Source organism: Salmo salar, chromosome 23, assembly GCF_965601325.2.
Source record: "Salmo salar chromosome 23, fSalSal1, whole genome shotgun sequence".
In the NCBI taxonomy this organism is placed as follows: domain Eukaryota; kingdom Metazoa; phylum Chordata; class Actinopteri; order Salmoniformes; family Salmonidae; genus Salmo; species Salmo salar.
The window spans coordinates 7,975,000-7,992,508 of NC_138313.1; the positions used below are offsets into that span (position 1 = coordinate 7,975,000).

At 44.2% G+C, this 17,509-nt stretch overlaps 1 protein-coding gene across 1 annotated transcript in view; it reads right to left on the reverse strand.

The window, feature by feature from the left end:
- The window catches only part of LOC106584012 (phosphatidylinositol 3-kinase regulatory subunit gamma), a 324,331-nt gene that overhangs the window by 201,031 nt on the left and 105,791 nt on the right, over positions 1–17,509 (reverse strand). The gene's annotated exons all lie outside the window — the stretch shown is intronic.

Here is a 17,509-nt window from a genome sequence, read left to right on the forward strand (position 1 = left end):
AGGACAGGATGAGGAGTGAGGACAGGATGAGGATAGGATGAGGAGTGAGGATTGGACGAAGACATTCCTCTCAAGGCAGTGCATCTCTGTGAGGATGAGGACAGGATGAGGACAGTAGTGGCTCTACTGAGGCAGTGCTGCCTCCCAGTTTAATCACAGCTAATGAACAGGCTCTAGGGACCTCAACCAGCATCATTACACCACTGCTGCCCAGTCAGACTACAGAGGATTGGGACCAAGAAATCCCCACATCAATTCCCTCCCTCCCTAACTCTTGTTCTGCTATCTCTCCCTCCCTCTATTTCCTTGCTGCTATCTCTTTGAGGGCTCTATTTTAACAACTCAATGGTACATCTAAGCGCTGTCGGTAGCGCTACAGGTCCGTGGGTGCGTCAGAAATACTTTTTTGCTATTTTCACAGCCATTATTATGAACGCAATAGCTGGCGGTAGTGTGAAAGGGCTGGGTTTTGATTAATAAACAAGTTGTAGGTGTGACGAGGGCTTGGCCACTCACTGGCCCATCAAGGTGTTCAATGGCTTAATACTACATGCGTGTCTTATGTTCTGACGGCCTTTGCATTATCATCAACTTCAATTCGCAAGGGGGCACGGAATATTCTCATCCATTGTGGATTGATACTACAGTTTATTAAATAGCATAGGCTACAGTAACGAGTGATAGCAACAGTAAACAAGTAGACCATTTAGAAACCTTTTATGGGTAGGCTCCTTGGCTAATGCATGGCAGGATAAGAAAGGTAACAGACACATTGCTGTTGAACCAGATTTTGTTATAGTAGGGTAAGGGTAGCCTACTATAAGAGCTCATATAAAACAGGTAAATTACCAATCCTGGGATTGAAAATAGAAAAGCGGCGGCTTTAATAGGTAGATATTGCAAATTAGTGTGCGTTTGACAATTGTGCTGGATTAACGCCAGCTGAAAATAGAGCCCTGAGGGCCTGGACCATTCTCTGCCTTTCGCATGCCCTGAATTTCTCTCTTCCTTTATATCTTGCTACCTCCCTTTGTTTTTGTCTCGTTCCTTGTCTCTCTCTGGCTACCACTTACTCTCTGCTCTATTGGGCCTGGAGAATCCAATCTCTTCTCCACTCCCTTCTCTCACTCTCTTCCAATTCCCCCCTATCCCTTCTCTTCTGCACACCCCTCTCTCCGAATACCTGCCAGCTCTCAGAGTGGAGATGTGGCGTCACAAACAGCTGTTTAATCCCCTCCAGAAAGGATTAGCTTCCCAACACTTCAGCAGGGCCAGGGCAGGGGCACACCAGGCCAACTCCCTCCAGATCAAGTGTGACAGTCGTAGAAAACTGACAGGGACTGACCCCCCTCGATCTAGCAACCTTTTGGTTACTGGCCCAACGCTCTAACTACTAGGCTACCTGCCACCCCAGGAATGTACAATGGGGTCCATAATTATTGTCATCCTTGATAAATGTGAGCAAAAAAGACTGTATAAAATAAATAATAAATAATATATTTGTTAAACAACATCTATTTTTCTGAGCAATTGTATTATTATAAAATAGCAACGTTTAAAAAAATGTTGATCATACAATATAACTCAATACTGCTATTATTTATTCTATACAGTCTGTTTTGTTCATCTTTATCAAGGTTGACAATAATTATGGCCCGTTTTTCAATTCCGACTTCATTCCTAATCCAATCCCAGAGTTGAGTGGAATTGAAATGACATTGACCTCAGTACCACTAGTGTGTATTATCATCATCACTATCCATCTCCCACACACACACAGACTTCTACCTTCAAACCCCCAATACATTATATCGAAGACAGATGAGCTAGGTGTGTTGTATATGTTTGACTGGCTTAGCATTTAACAACAAACATTTCAACAAGGACACCACTCCCTCGCTGTACACACACCCACAAACACACCCACACGAAGACACACATACGCACGAAGACACCTCCCTCCCTCCCTCCCTCCCTCCCTCCCTCCCTCCCTCACTCACTCCCTCACTCACTCACTCACTCACTCACTCACTCACTCACTCACTCACTCACTCACTCACTCACTCACTCACTCACCCACCCACCCACTCACTCACTCACAACACAACACACACAGCTATGAGCAACTATTACTATACATCTCTGATTATTGGTCCAGCTGTCCATCTGATCTATTGACATATTTGGGATTATTTTTCTAAGCATCGTCCCAAAGGAGGTCTGCTTGCCACTAAACAAACAAATCCATACCAAGAAGGTATTTCTCCAGGCCTCATATCGATGCTCAGCTTTCAGCCTCCCCATCGCTAACACACTCTTTTAGCTCATCAATCAGGCTTGACTATCCTCCTCACACACACACACACACACACATCACACACACACACACACACACACACATGCGCCATAACGATTGAATCAAGTGTCAAATCCTGCCACCAGCCCAATATAGGTCTGCCCTCTACTATTGATCCACCTTAAGTTCATAGTGATAGTGACTCCAGTCACCCAAGTCAGACTGTTCTCTCTGGAACCGCACGGCAAGCAGTACCGGAGCGCCAAGTCTAGGTCCAAAAGGCTCCTTAACAGCTTCTACCCCCAAGCCATAAAACTGCTGAACAATTAATCAAAGGCCACCCAGACTATTTGCATTGACACCCCCCCCCCCCCCACACGAACAAATGACCTATACAGGTACCCCCTGTATATAGTCTCATCATTGTTATTTTGTTGTGTAACTTTTTTTTATTGTGTTACTTTTTAAAGTTTATTTAGTAAATATTTTCTTAACTCTATTTTGTTAAAACTGCATTGTTGTTTGAGGGCTTGTAAGTAAGCATTTCACGGTAAGGTCTACACTTGTTGTATTTGGGGCATGAGACAAATACAATTTGATTTGATTTGATTATTAAAGTAACCAGTGATTCCATGTCCATTTGATTTGATATGCACTGTTATCCAGGGCCATTCTTAAAACAAAGCATTGACGATAACCTAGCTAGTCACCAGCTCCTGATAACAGTGGGTTGGGAGAAGGTGGTGTGTGTGTGTGCAAACATACTTGTGTGTCCATATGTGTATATATATGTGTTTGTGTGAATTTTTGTGTCTACCACGTGCAGGTGATGATCAGTCGAGCCTAGGGAGGGAAAGGTTACACGGGTGAGAGGGCGAAAGGTTTTTCATGCAGGGTCACATGATAGTATAGGTATAGGTCCTCGTGAAACAGGTTCTCACAGTCTCACTGTCGAATTAGATGTTCATCCACGTTCTGCAAACTTCACATTTCAAAGTTAAGGGTTAAGTTCAGGCACTCATTCTGTATGGTTAAGGTAATGGTTAAGGTTTAGGTTGGGTTAAAACAAAGAAATATATAACATGTGTCCACAACTGGGATCAAACTACGCAACCTTCTGATCCAGAGTCATGGGATTACACCCATCCCTGTCCACAACGCCCTAGCAAGACCCAAGACTACTACAGCCCTCACTGCCGCCTCAGGACATGGATAGATGTCCAATTTAGACGTCAATCTTGAATGATCTCCCTACCTTGTGACAGGATTAGCTGTGTGATCTCCAGTGAAGCCTATGTAACCCTTGGTGACCTGAGAGAGTCAGACTGTTGTAAAGGTTAAGGTGGTTGGATTGTGTTCTCTTTAAATGAGACTGACCGACCAGGACCCAAAGCCTTCACCATGACCCACAAACGTAAAGGTCGCAGGCAACCAGCTGTGCGATGGGCTATCCAGCTGGTCATTTCATGCGGTTTGACCTTTTCACAGGTGAGTTCCAAATATCTCTAACGATCGCCCCAGCGTGAGTTGTTTTATGCACGTGATGTCAGAATGCACTCACTGTTCCAAAATGTGATTATTACGCAACAGGACAGTTAACACGCGCTGCCTGCTAATTATCTATAGGCTATGTTTCAATTTGTCAATTTCAAATTATTTTCAAATTTTCAAACTGTATTTTATAAAAACAGTTTGAATTGAGGTGTGTTCCGCCTCCTCAGTAATTCACATTCATCGTTGCGGACAATTTATTGTTGAGGCTTTACTGAGTTGGATCTCTTCTAGGAGAGCCCACTGCACTTCACTCTTGCAGTGAAGTCACTCAACAACTACATCACATTAGTCATCTAACAGACTACCATCCAGAGCGACACACAGAAGCAGAAGTCCAGAGCTCCTAGAGTCACCCTATAGTCCGGGGTCGACAGAGAGGGACATCACTGTAAAGACAGTTTATGAGGGGAGTGAGCCAGTGGTGGAGTGGGGTCTGCGTCCGGCTCCTGAGCCACCTCCTGAGGGGGGAGTATTGGGGTTAGAGGGGGGGGGGGGGGGTGTTGCAGGAACACCGTTGGTGATGGTGGCCACCCTCCCTTCCCTCCCATGTACTGTTGGGGATTTATTAGTGTTTTGGGGGATATTTATTGTTGTTGTTTTTTTTTGTGTGTGAGGTGCATCCGGGGTCTGCACCTTTGGGGGGGGGTAATGTCACGTTCTGACCAGTATGAGGGTTATTTTGTTAGTGTAGGCTGGTCAGGACGTGGCAGAGGGTATTTGGTTTATGTGGTTCGGGGTGTGTGTTTTATATAGAGAGTAGTTGATTTATGTATTCCGGGGTTTTTGGTCACTGCTCTGTTAGTCTATGTTCTTTCTAGTTAGTCTGTTTCTGTGTTGAGTTAATTGGGGTGAGGACTCTCAATTAAAGGCAGGTGTTGTCTAGTTGCCTTTGATTGAGAGTCCTATATATTAGGGTGTGTTTGTAATTTGTGGGAGGTTGTCACTTGAATTGCTGTCACTTGTATTTCTGTTGTTAGCCTTCAAGTCTGTATTCGCCGTCTATCGTTTTGTTTGTATCAGTGTTTCATTAAAAAGTTAATTATGAGCACTCAACCCGCTGCGCCTTGGTCCATTCCTGATGACCGTCGTTACACCACCCTTGCTGTCTCTGCCTGGCCGGTTCCCCTCTCTCCACTGGGATTCTCTGCCTCTAACCCTATTACAGGGGCTGAGTCACTGGCTTATTGGTGTTCTTCCATGCCATCCCTAGGAGGGGTGCGTCACTTGAGTGGGTTGAGTCACTGACGTGGTCTTCCTGTCTGGGTTGGCGCCCCCCCTTGGGTTGTGCTGTGGCGGAGATCTTTGTAGGCTATACTCGGCCTTGTCTCTGGATGGTAAGTTGGTGGTTGAAGATATCCCTCTAGTGGTGTGGGGGCTGTGCTTTGGCAAAGTGGTTGGGGTTATTATATCCTGCCTGTTGGTCCTGTCCGGGGGTATCATCGGATGGGGCCACAGTGTCTCCTGACCCCTCCTGTCTCAGCCTCCAGTATTTATGCTGCAGTAGTTTATGTGTCGGGGGGCTAGGGTCAGTCTGTTATATCTGGAGTATTTCTCCTGTCTTATCCGGTGTCCTGTGTGAATTTAAGTATGCTCTCTCTAATTCTCTCTTTCTTTCTTTCTCTCTCTCTCGGAGGACCTGAGCCCTAGGACCATGCCTCAGGACTACCTGGCATGATGACTCCTTGCTGTCCCCAGTCTTCCTGGCTGTGCTGCTGCTCCAGTTTCAACTGTTCTGCCTGCGGCTATGGAACCCTGGCCTGTTCACCGGACGTGCTACCTGTCCCAGACCTGCTGTTTTCAACTCTCTAGAGACAGCAGGAGCGGCTATGAAAAGCTAACTGACATTTACTCTTGAGGTGCTGACTTGTTGCACCCTCGACAACTACTGTACATCCACCTCTGGCCTGCTCGCCTCCCTACCTCTGAGGAAGCACAGTTCCCGCTCAGCCCAGTCAAAACTGTTCGCTGCTCTGGCACCCCAATGGTGGAACAAGCTCCCTCACGACGCCAGGACAGCGGAGTCAATCACCACCTTCCGGAGACACCTGAAACCCCACCTCTTTAAGGAATACCCCCCCCCCCCCCCTTAAAAGATTTTGATGCACTATTGTAAAGTGGTTGTTCCACTGGATATTATAAGGTGAATGCACCAATTTGTAAGTCGCTCTGGATAAGAGCGTCTGCTAAATGACTTAAATGTAAATGTAAATGTACTGTGATTATTATTATTTGACCATGCTGGTCATTTATGAACATTTGAACATCTTGGTCATGTTCTGTTATAATCTCCACCCGGCACAGCCAGAAGAGGACTGGCCACCCCTCATAGCCTGGTTCCTCTCTAGGTTTCTTCCTAGGTTTTGGCCTTTCTAGGGAGTTTTTTCTAGCCACCGTGCTTCTACACCTGCATTGCTTGCTGTTTGGGGTTTTAGGCTGGGTTTCTGTACAGCACTTTGAGATATCAGCTGATGTAAGAAGGGCTATATAAATACATTTGTTTTGATCTTGATTTGATTTGTAAACTTCTGACCCACTGGGAATGTAATGAAAGAAATAAAACCTGAAATAAATCATTCTCTCTATTATTATTCTGACATTTCACATTCACAAAATAAAGTGGTGATCCTAACTGACCTAAGTAAGGGAATTTTTACTAGGATTAAATGTCATTGTGAGAAAATAAACTGGGTTTAAATGTATTTGGCTAAGGTGTATGTAAACTTCTGACTTCAACTGTACCTCTACAGTTGTACCTCTGTATGCCATCAACTGTACCTTGATGGCATACAGCCATCAAGCCCTGGGGTTTTTCCAGACTGAAATAATTCAATAGCCTCAAAAGATCATTCCTCTGTAATTTGGCCTTCGCACTGGTCTTTCTGTACATTTGTTAATAAAAAAAAATATATATTTTTTATTATTATTGATGAATATTAAATTGAATGACCTCTGAAGGTACATTTAAAGGTATCCCAAACAATAAGGGGATTTGCTGAACCTGTATTATACTGGAAAAAATCAGTTATAAATGATTTTGTCATAGTTATAAATAAATTGTCATCCAGTAAACTTTGAGTTATGTGAAGGCCTATTAGATGATGATCCGATGGCATCCTGTCTCCCATTAAAACTTTTCAAGTGTTGCATGGATTCCAGGAAGAGCACTAGCCTCTACCTCAATGGTAAGTAAATCATTCATTTCTGTAGATTAATCCGTTTTCATTTTTTTTGTAAACGACCGTGCTTTCGCTGTTTTGTTTGTAATTACCAGGCTGCTCTGTGAACTCCGTACACGTTCAATTCTTACTTTACGTCTCCCTTTACTCAATTACAGATGTTTTTATGCATAAAAACTTTTGTCAATAATGTGGCATCTGCAAAGGACATGAACCGAACATAGCTAGTTGAAGTTAGCTAGTCAATCAAGCAACCGCAGCTTCCGGTTTCACGCTTGATGGAGCGAGTTGTTTTGTCTTGTAGTAACGTGGTGCCTGCCTGTATTTCCTTAAACCTTTTAATTTAGCAATACATGTAATTGGTCAGTAGGTGTAGTGTGTTGGACACAGTCACTCATATATAGAGGTCTATAGAGCCGGTCTGCAGTCCTGATTTCTGTAACCATTAGCTTACCTGTGTAATATTGACATAAGCTCAGCAACACTTGTTTTGCAAACATGGTTCTGTTTTATCAATTGCTGTGCTGATCAAGGGCAGTTTATTACCTCTGTCAAATTAACAGGTAGCTTAAAATGATGTGGGTATTTGTATTTCTTTCTGCAATAAATATGGTGATGCTACAATAATACACATTTACAATAGGCTTATATCTAAAAAGACATACAACCTAATGATGTACATTGGGGGGGAAAAGTATTTGATCCCCTGCTGATTTTGTACGTTTGCCCACTGACAAAGAAAGGATCAGTCTATAATTTTACGTACAAAATCAGCAGGGGATCAAATACCTTTTCCCCCCACTGTACATTATTTTAATAGCAGGACAATGTCCATTATTCCTCTGAAGAGTATGAATTAGACTGCTTGAGAAGGTTTGAATCCTAAGCAACCTGCATACACATTGTTTGAAGTACAATAGAACAACATAGGTACTGTAGTAGGTCAAACCTGTATGCTGGAATACCTTGGTAGAGCATGGGTGGAGTAGGCATTGTGATGCTCATGTTGGTTTCCTTTCTTTTTCGGCTTCAGACCAATGCCTACTTCTCACTTAAAACATAGGTGATTATGCAACATTATTATAATGCAACACAAGTAAAGTAAACAAACACAATGACAAATGGCAACATAAATAATGTAGTTATTAGTATTTATTTAATATTAACAGCTGATTTTCCAGAGGGAAGTGAAAAACCAGAAACCCATTTAATCCAATATCAAGTAAACTGGAAAAAAATTCCCTGATCTTTTTGAACAAGACATTCGAACACGCTCCCCAAAAAAACACAAATAATCAACATGTAGCCTACCCATTAACTATTTACATACAGTATTGACTGTCACAGTAGGTGGCTCAGATAGCACGGCATGAAGTGGCACTAACTGATTGGTGTAGAGGGCCTGTGATACTTCTACCCGACATCCTAGTCATCCACCTTGGTGGAAATGACATGGGATACACAAAGGGGATGGCACTGGTGTGGCAGATGAGCAGATTCAGAGGTGGTCATCCAAATGTTTACCGGTAGAACAGTGGTTTTCTCTGATATAACACAGCGGAGGAGCTGGTTGTTCCAGTGGGACCAGAAGATAAACAAGTGAACGCATTTCAGGGAACACAATCCGCCACCCTGTCATTAAGCAGTGTGTCCCTGGTATGTACCGTAGGGGTGGAATGCATTTGACGGATGAGGGCAATGACATATTCCTTGAAAGTTGCGAGTTGGTATCTCCAGTCTACCCCGTTCTCCCCTCCGTAGTAACAAGACGGAGAAGGGTACAATTGCGGCCCGCAAATTGGGGCGTTCTTGCATGTGGCCATTTCTGCATCTGCAGGAACCCCTAATACTAGTCTGTTGTTTTAGATTTTGGTCTCTGAGTTTCTGATACTGATGACACACGTTTTTTGTAAGGATTCAAGTGTGTCTTACTGTCTTACTTGGACTTGAGTTGCTTCACAAGGTATAATAAAGTCGGCGTTCAACATGTTTTATTTCCGTGAATGATGCCAGAGTTTTTCCCCACCCTGGTTCTGGTTTCCTGGTTCTAGTAACTGTCCCTAAGTTCCCGGCACTGTTGTCAGTGTCACTAACCGTACTGTATGTTGTATAAGCAGTACTCTGCTGTTGGCTGTAACACAGGACACTTCTAGTAAATTCGACGCCCTCTCAGAGAGGAAAATATCGGTGAAGATGACAAGTCTCATTCCTGCATGTCAGTGTGTGTGTGGGTGTGTGTGACTGCCTGCGTGCGTGAATGTGAACTCTTCACTTCTCTGTCTACCCATCTGTCCTTGACATGCTGTTCAAGTATACAGGTACGTGTACACACTAGGCCAGTGGTGATGATTGTGAGAAAGGAAGTGCTGAGGGTTAAACAGTGAGGTCTGAGGGTGAGGAGGACTGGGGCCAGGACAGGACAGGGCTAGAGCACCCAACACAGAGAAAACACACAGCGCACCCCAGTACCAGAACAATAAACAGTCAGAACAGCATCTAACATAGAACAGCACCACAATGCCAACTGGCAAAAGAGAATGAAGGAGAGAGACAGAGAGAGAGATGGTGTTAGAGGGAGAAAAAACAGGGAGGGAGATGTAGAGATAGAGGGATAGAGATAGAGAGGGAGACATGTTGGGAAACCGAGGGGAAGCACAGAGTATGAGAGATGGATAGATGGAGGGGTAGATTGAGAAAGAATGATTCACGCTTAGTCTTTCTCTCCTCTGTCATAAGAGGCCTGACTCCAAGAACATTGGACTGCTGCTGCTCTGCTAGGAGGTGGCATCATCACCAGAGAGAGGGAGAGACGGATGCTTTACCTCCACTCACACCACTGAGTGGAAGATAGCAGGAGGTGAGACGACAAGTGGAAGTGGAGGGGAGAGAGGGGAAAGGGTTAGGACAAAATGTCAGAGGTACAAACTGCAGCAGTCTAATTGGAACATAGTGTATAAAGTGTTACTGGGAGGAAAGGATTGTGGGAGAATTTAGAGTGGAAAAGGACAACCTGATACAAAATTATGCCGCTATTGGGGGTAATGGTCTACCCATACAATATCCACCCCAGTACAGTGCTACTCTGCTTACTGTTTCATCAGGAAGCAACACATGAGACAGCTGAGCTGTGCACTAGAATGTGTGAGGAGTGAGAGCCCAGCTTTCCAATATAATATAATAATGACAGAAGAGAATGACTAGAAGAGCCTCTCACGTCTCCGTCCAGGCTGACTAAGGAATTATACTGCTGAACAAATAGGCAAACAAATCGACAATAGCACTGAGAGAGAGGCATCGCATCATCCCCTTCCCGCGGGGGCGGGCTTTAACAGCGTTCCTTCCTCTGAAGGAAAAAAGGAAGGAAGTCGTAGCTCGCTTGGTGACAAACCACCGTTCCCTTTCTGTTAATCACACAGCTTTAGTTAAATGACTGCCATAAAACAAAAGGTGTACGTACGGTAGCTAGGTAAAGTAGGTAGGTAATATGGCTGTGGTCTGTGTACGAGCTTAGGCAGCAAAAGAGCAGCTAGGAGAGAAATCCCCGGCTGACTGTAAAACAGCCGCTGGCCTCTGATAGGTTATCGACGAGTGCATACGGCACACGGTGACACCACCTGAAGCCAATAGGAGAAGAGGAAGGAGTGGAAGAAGTGGTTTAATTTGTGTTTTCCTGATCTTAATAGGTCCTGTCACAGAAGTAGGGAGGGGAAAAAGGAATGGTGATGAATGAGGGAATGAAAAAAGAGTGGGTGAAGAGGTAGAGAAGGTGGGAAGAAAGGGGTGAAGGTATGACGTGGGTGTGTGTAGGCTCTCTGTGTCTTCATTGGGCATAGACGGTGTGACTCTGTTCCTAGGCATCGTCCAGGCAGGGTGGAGATGCCGAAGAGGAGATGTGGAGGTTTGGGAGATTTGGTAACAGATTCTAACGTAAAACAGTCCCACAGTGTCAACTGGCAAGAGAGAATGAAAAAGAGAAAGAAAGAGAGATGGTGACAGAAAGAGAGGGAGAAAGATAGGGAGACACGGTGACATCACCTGAATCCAATAGGAGAAGAGGAAGGAGTGGTTTAATGTGTGATTTCCTGATCTTAGCGCGTCCTGTCTCAGAGGTGGGGAGGGGAAAAAGAGATAGTGATGAATGAGTGAATAAAAAAAGAGTGGGTGAAGAGGCACAGAAGGTGGGAAGAAAGGGGTGAAGGTATGACGTGGGTATGTGTAGGCTCTCTGTATCTTCATTGGGCATAGAGGGTGTGACTCTGTTCCTAGGCATTGTCCAGGCAGGATGGAGATGCCGAAGAGGAGATGAGGCGGTTAAGGTGATTTGGTAAAACTACAGATCCCAGTCCCAGGGTTTATTCAGAAAAAATACAGTGAGGGAAAAAAGTATTTGATCCCCTGCTGATTTTGTAGGTTTGCCCACTGACAAAGAAATTATCAGTCTATAATTTTAATGGTAGGTTTATTTGAACAGTGAGAGACAGAATAACAACAACAACAAAATCCAGAAACACGCATGTCAAAAATGTTATAAATTGATTTGCATTTTAATGAGGGAAATAAGTATTTGACCCCCTCTCAATCAGAAAGATTTCTGGCTCCCAGGTGTCTTTTTTCCAGGTAACGAGCTGAGATTAGGAGCACACTCTTAAAGGGAGTGCTCCTAATCTCAGTTTGTTACCTCTATAAAAGACACCTGTCCACAGAAGCAATCAATCAGATTCCAAATTCTCCACCATGGCCAAAACCAAAAGAGCTCTCCAAGGATGTCAGGGACAAGATTGCAGACAAGGCTGGAATGGCTGGAATGGGCTACAAGACCATCGTCAAGCAGCTTGGTGAGAAGGTGACAACAGTTGGTGCGATTATTCGCAAATGGAAGAAACACAAAAGAAATGTCAATCTCCCTCGGCCTGGGGCTCCATGCAAGATCTCACCTCGTGGAGTTGCAATGATCATGAGAACGGTGAGGAATCAGCTCAGAACTACACGGGAGGATCTTGTCAATGATCTCAAGGCAGCTGGGACCATAGTCACCAAGAAAACAATTGGTAACACACTACGCTGTGAAGGACTGAAATCCTGCAGTGCCCGCAAGGTCCCCCTGCTCAAGAAAGCACATATACATGCCCGTCTGAAGTTTGCCAATGAACATCTGAATGATTCAGAGGACAACTGGGGGAAAGTGTTGTGGTCAGATGAGACCAAAATGGAGCTCTTTGGCATCAACTCAACTCGCCGTGTTTGGAGGAGGAGGAATGCTGTCTATGACCCCAAGAACAGCATCCCCACCGTCAAACATGGAGGTGGTAACATTATGCTTTGGGGGTGTTTTTCTGCTAAGGGGACAGGACAACTTCACCACATCAAAGGGACGATGGACGGGATCTTGTACCGTCAAATCCTGGGTGAGAGCCTCCTTCCCTCAGCCAGGGCATTGAAAATGGGTCGTGGATGGGTATTCCAGCATGACAATGACCCAAAACACACGGTCAAGGCAACAAAGGAGTGGCTCAAGAAGAAGCACATTAAGGTCCTGGAGTGGCCTAGCCAGTCTCTAGACCTTAATCCCATAGAAAATCTGCGGAGGGAGCTGAAGGTTTGAGTTGCCAAACGTCAGCCTCGAAACCTTAATGACTTGGAGAAGATCTGCAAAGAGGAGTGGGACAAAATCCCTTCTGAGATGTGTGCAAACCTGGTGGCCAACTACAAGAAACGTCTGACCTCTGTGATTGCCAACAAGGGTTTTGCCACCAAGTACTAAGTCATGTTTTGCAGAGGGGTCAAATACTTATTTCCCTCATTAAAATGCAAATCAATTTATAACATTTTTGACATGCGTTTTTCTGGATTTTTTGGTTGTTGTTATTCTGTCTCTCACTGTTCAAATAAACCTACCATTAAAATTATAGACTGATCATTTCTTTGTCAGTGGGCAAACGTACAAAATCAGCAGGGGATCCAATACTTTTTTCCCTCACTGTACAGGTCACTGTGTGTGAAACTATGAGTAGAACATGTAAGTATGTACGTGTGTATGCGTGCTTGTGTGTGTCTCCTATTTCCAGGAGTGATAAGGAGAAATGTCTTAATCTATTGTTGTCTAGTATTGTCTTTTTGCTAGCTAGGGCCATCTACTTTAAGTATCTGTCTGTCTTCCCAGTAGCCTACTTGGTGTGTGAACTTCTGACTGCTCATAACTTGCAGCTGATTGTTGAGATCAACCAGGATTAAGGGGCAGGGTAACTTGTGATTGTTGTTGTTTTGGTAATCAGTGGCTGTATTGAAGGGGGAGTGGTTTCTAATCTCCTATGCAATCAGCAATTAGTACCGGTAGGTATGCTCTTCACCTCTATTAGGCAATTAGCGAGTTGTGTTAGTACGTCAGTCTCCCCTGTTTTTTCAGCGGCAGTCTCATCTAATTGTTCTGCAGAGTTTGAGTGTGTGTGTGTGTGTGTGTGTGTGTGTGTGTGTGTGTGTGTGTGTGTGTGTGTGTGTGTGTGTGTGTGTGTGTGTGTGTGTGTGTGTGTGTGTGTGTGTGTGTGTGTGTGTGTGTGTGTGTGTGTGTGTGAGTGTGTGTGTGTGTGTGTGTATGAGTCATCCTCTCCAAAACTGTTCTCACTCTATGCCAGCATAATCAGCATGATTCATATACCAGGTCTGTTACCGTACTGTGCAGCTAAAACAACAAGAAGTGTGGGCATCACTCAACCAACAGTGTTGGGGAAGTTAAGCTACCCTTAATAAAAATATAGTTTACTTAACTAAAGCTACTTTGACAAAGGAGTTCACTGCATCCAAACTAATTTGTGAAGAATTTTAACATCTAAATCTGAAATGTCATAGACTACAAATTACAAGAACAGATCACTCTGGAGTCAGATGTTAACAGAATGTGTTATTTAGCCTATTAAACACCAAAAATATGTTTCAAGTGAGAATTAGGAAGATCTGATATTCTTGCCTACTTCACCCATATTTTATTTTATATTAAAAAGTTGTGTGTATTTCCAGTAGTTAGCTACACCGCTACATTGCAAAAAATGTACAACACTACCATAATTTGAATTTAGTTCAACTACCACCAAGCTACTGTAAAACGTAGTTTATTACTCCCCAACACTGAACTAACAGCTAAAAACAGCTAGCTGTCACTATGTTAACCTCTTATGCTAGGGGGCAGTATTTTCACATCCGGATGAAAAGCGTGCCCAAAGTAAACTGCCTGCTAATCAGGCCCAGAAGCTAGGATATGCATATTATTAGTATAGATTTGGATAGAAAACAATCTGACGGTTCTAAAACTGTTTGAATGATGTCTGTGAGTATAACAGAACTTATTTGGCAGGCGAAACCCCGAGGACAAACCATCCAGGATTTTCTTTTTTGAGGTCACTCTCTTTTCAATTGGGAACCTAGATTTCGAAGGCAGTTGATGCAGTTCCTATCGCTTCCACTGGATGTCAACAGTCTTTAGAAATTGGTTGATGTTTTTCCTTTGAGTAATGAAGAAGTAAGGCTGTTCAGAGCGAGGCTCGAGTAAAGTGTACTGTTTGATAGAGGCGCGCGACCAGAAATGCTCGCTACACTTTGTTTTCCTCCTGTATTGAAAGCTGTTTATCCCGTCTTAAATTTAATCGATTATTTACTGAAAAAAATACCTTAAGTTGTATTAGGAAAGTTGATTGAAATGTTTGGACAAAGATTACAGGTAACTTATGAGATATTTTGTAGTCATGTTGCGCGAGTGGTAACCGTTTTTTTTTCTGGATCAAACGCGCCAAATAAATGGACATTTTGGATATATAACAATGGAATTAATTGAACAAAAGGACCATTTGTGATGTTTATGGGACATATTGGAGTGCCAACAGAAGAAGCTCGTCAAAGGTAAGGCATGAATTATATCTTTATTTCAGAGTTTTGTGTCGTGCCTGGCGTGTTGAATTATGATTGTCTGTGTTTGTTTGGGGTGCTGTCCTAACATAATCGCATGGTTTGCTCGAAATCTGACACAGCGGCTGGATTAACAAAGAAGTGTATCTTTAACGGCCGTGCCAATTACCAATAGGCAGTCTGCTCAATGAGGTAATGGTTCTAGACAGGTTTCTGTGGATGCTTGACTCTGTGAGCCTTCCAACACACACACACACACACACACACACACACACACACACACACACACACACACACACACACACACACACACACATCACACACACACACACACATATATCACACACATATAAACTCAGCAAAAAAAGAAATGTCCCTTTTTCAAAGATAATTCGCAAAAATCCAAATAACAACACAGATCTTCTTTGTAAAGGGTTTAAACACTGTTTCCCATGCTTGTTCAACGAACCATAAACAATTAATGAACATGCAACTGTGGAACGGTCGTTAAGACACTAACAGCTTACAGACGGTAGGCAATTAAGGTCACAGTTATGAAAACTAAGGACACTAAAGAGGCCTTTCTATTGACTCTAAAAAACACCAAAAGAAAGATGCCCAGGGTCCCTGCTCATCTGCGTGAACGTGCCTTAGTCATGCTGCAATGAGGCATGAGGACTGCAGATGTGGCCAGGGCAATAATTGCAATGTCCGTACTGTGAGACGCCTAAGACAGCGCTACAGGGAGACAGGACGGACAGCTGATCGTCCTCGCAGTGGCAGACCATGTGTAACAACACCAGCACAGGATCGGTACATCCGAACATCACACCTGCGGGACAGGTACAGGATGGCAACAACAACTGCCCGAGTTACACCAGGAACACACAATCCCTCCATCAGTTCTCAGACTGTCTGCAATAGGCTGAGAGAGGATGGACTGAGGGCTTGTAGGCCTGCTGTAAGGCAGGCCTCACCAGACATCACCGGCAACAACGTGCACAAACCTATGTGCACAAACCCACCGTTGCTGGATCAGACAGGACTGGCACAAAGTGCTCTTCACTGACGAGTCGCAGTTTTGTCTCACCTGGGGTGATGGTCAGATTCGCGTTTATCGTCGAACGAATGAGCGTTACACAGAGGCCTGTACTCTGGAGCGGGATCGATTTGGAGGTCCGTCATGGTCTGGGGCGGTGTGTCACAGCATCATTGGACTGAGCTTGCTGTCATTGCAGGCAATCTCAATGCTGTGCATTACAGGGAAGACATCCTCCTCCCTCATGTGGTACCCTTCCTGCAGGCTCATTCTGACATGACCCTCCAGCATGACAATGCCACCAGCCATACTGCTCGTTCTGTGCGTGATTTCCTGCAAGACAGGAATGTCAGTGTTCTGCCATGGCCAGCAAAGAGCCCGGATCTTAATCCCATTGAGCACGTCTGGGACCTTTTGGATCGGAGGGTGAGGGCTAGGGCCATTCCCCCCAGAAATGTCTGGGAACTTGCAGGTGCCTTGGTGGAAGAGAGGAGTAACATCTCACAGCAAGAACTGACAAATCTGGTACAGTCCATAAGGAGGAGATGCACTGCAATACTTAATGCAGCTGGTGTCCACCCCAGATGCTGACTGTTACTTTTGATTTTGACACATTATTCAATTTCTGTTAGTCACATGTCTGTGGAACTTGTTCAGTTTATGTCTCAGTTGTTGAATCTTGTTATGTTCATACAAATATTTACACATGTTAAGTTTGCTGAAAATAAACGCAGTTGACAGTGAGAGGACGTTTCTTTTTTGTTTATATATACAGTGGCTTGAGAAAGTATTCAACCCCTTGGCATTTTCCTATTTTGTTGCCTTACAACCTGGAAAGAAAAATTTTTTTGGGGGGGGGTTTGTATCATTTGATTTACACAACATGCCTACCACTTTGAAGATGCAAAATATTTTTTCTTGTGAAACAAACAAGAAATATGACATAAATATGACAAAAAAACTGAAAACTTGAGCGTGCATAACTATTCACCCCCCCAAAAGTCAATAATTTGTAGAGCCACCTTTTGCAGCATTAGGATTTTTGCCCATTCTTCAAGGCAAAACTGCTCCAGCTCCTTGGATGTGTTCCGCTGGTGTACAGCAATCTTTAAGTCATACCACAGATTCTCAATTGGATTGAGGTCTGGGCTTTGACTAGGCCATTCCAAGACATTTACATTTTTCCCCTTAAACCACTCAACTGTTAAATAGCCATCACTAGCCGGCTACCAATGGCCTCTCGGGAACTGGGAGAGGACCTCGAAGCGCTGATAACGCTGGCAATCAGGATTGACAACCGCCTCCGAGAACGGCGTGAGACAGCACCATTTTGACATCACCCCAGTATCCCGGTTTCCTGAGCACTCCAAGCCCCCCAAATCCTGCATTAAGGAGCCCATGCAGCTGGGACGCACACGTCTGAGCCCACAGGTGTATGACAGGCGCATGCGTGAAGGCTGTTGCCTCTACTACGGAGGTCTCGGCCATCTGCGTGCTGTGCCCAGAGCTGATGGGAAATGCCAGGGTTTGCCAGGACAAGTGGAGACCCTG